Genomic DNA, 2,026 nt, shown 5'->3' with positions numbered 1-2,026 from the left:
TTATTTTTTGTTGTAGAAACATTCCAACCAGCTGCAAGACTAACCACCGGTCTCGTTTCGTAATAATATATTGTTGGCCATGCGTTTCGTTAGTGTGTATTTTATTTTATATCATTTATAATATACCCTCTTTTTTTGTGTATTTTCTCTGGTTTTATATCAATACGAGCATACGACGTTCGGAGTAATTTACAAGACGTATACGACCGAGAACCCTGAGGAGTATACCCAAGACCAACAAATGCACTGTTCCGAGAATTTTACACAGAAAACAGGACATGTGTTGAGAGTTAAAATGCATATTGTGTAAAAACGATTCGATCCCCATACCACAAAAAAAAAAAAAAATACAACAGTTGCCGAGGGGATTAATTTTACGCGTGCGTATAAGCATGTGTGTCTTCGTTCGAATGTAAATGGAAAATCGGAACGGTCTATAGCATTGGTTCTCAAACTTTTTGTTCGTGGAGCTATTATGTTGCAAACGGACGCGGCCCGAAAAATAAGAATGCTTGTAAAATATATACATAACTCATGAAAAATTTTGCATGAATGATTAGCCTATAATTTGTTTCTTTATAATATTATCATAAGTGCCATAAATGATAAAATCTTACATCGTATTTGACTACAAAACAAAATATACGGATGATTATTGATGAACTATACTACATACATAATAAACTAAAATTATTTTAATTTTATTTAATTCAGATATGTTCATAGAGCCTATACAGATGACTCTCAGGACAGAGTTTGAAAATCGCTGGTATAGTGTTTTAGAAAAATAAATAAAATATACGGAACATTTGTAATATAATATATTTTCTAGTCGGTCAAATTTTCTAAAAATATTAAAATGTACAAGACTAGTAGATACTAGATAGTATACTCATAATAAACCTTATTATTATATTATATTGTATAGTTGAATATTACAAACGTCGAAACAACTTAAGGGGATTCGATACCGTGATTTTCTGTTTCCGTCTAACACACGCGTGACATAGTATTTTAGACGTGTATTTGCCAAACATACCAATTGATCTAATGAAGCGATAAGAATTCTGAAAACAGATTTGAATTCGTCATTAAGTCTACTTGAAATCGACTTTCCCACATTTTTGATATTATATCCCAAATTCCAGAAAAAGTCATATAAAAAAAGAGTATTTGAACATTTTTGTATTTCAATTTTTGGAGAAGCTAAAATCAAAAAAAGGCGGGTAAGTCGTGGATGTCGCTCTGCTGTACAGTAGGTTACAAGTGGGTTACTGTAATGGATGGAATTAAATTTGAATCCAATGATATTATATCATTGTATACGAAAAACGATTCTGAACGGAGATGATTTGTCAGTCTAGGATATATTATTTTTAAAGAAAAACTTATGGAGAACCTTGTACCAAATTTTAAAAACTTAGTTATAAAAGAAAAAAATTTTACGATTTTTCAACCACTAAATTACTTGCAAATTTTCGCAATTTTGACATATTTCGTATAAATTTGAACTTTAAATGCTTATAAATAAAAATTGTGACAATGTATTCCTTTTATTTTGCAACTGCTATTGTAAAAATATGTTAGGAGCCTTGTATTAAATTTCCAAATCTTAGAATTAAAAAGAAAAACTTTTATGAATTTCTGTCTAAGATAATTTGAACATTGCCGTAATTTTTACGTATTTAGTCAAAATTTGAACTTTAAATGCTTATAAAAAAAAAATCGTGACTATATATTTCTTTTATTTTTCAATTGCTATTGTAAAAATATATTATGAGCCTTGTATTAAATTTTGAAATCTTAGATATAAAAGGAAAATTTTTTATGAATTTCTAGCATAAAATAATTTACGAATTTTCGTGATTTTTACATAATATGTTGTCAAAATTTGAACTTTAAATGCTTATAAATAAAAATTGTGACAATGTATTCCTTTTATTTTGCAACTGCTATTGTAAAAATATGTTAGGAGCCTTGTATTAAATTTCCAAATCTTAGAATTAAAAAGAAAAACTTTTATGAA

The sequence above is a fragment of the Acyrthosiphon pisum genome, chromosome A2 (genome assembly GCF_005508785.2).
Source record: "Acyrthosiphon pisum isolate AL4f chromosome A2, pea_aphid_22Mar2018_4r6ur, whole genome shotgun sequence".
Taxonomy (NCBI): Eukaryota; Metazoa; Arthropoda; class Insecta; order Hemiptera; family Aphididae; genus Acyrthosiphon; species Acyrthosiphon pisum.
This window is presented reverse-complemented; position numbering follows the sequence as displayed.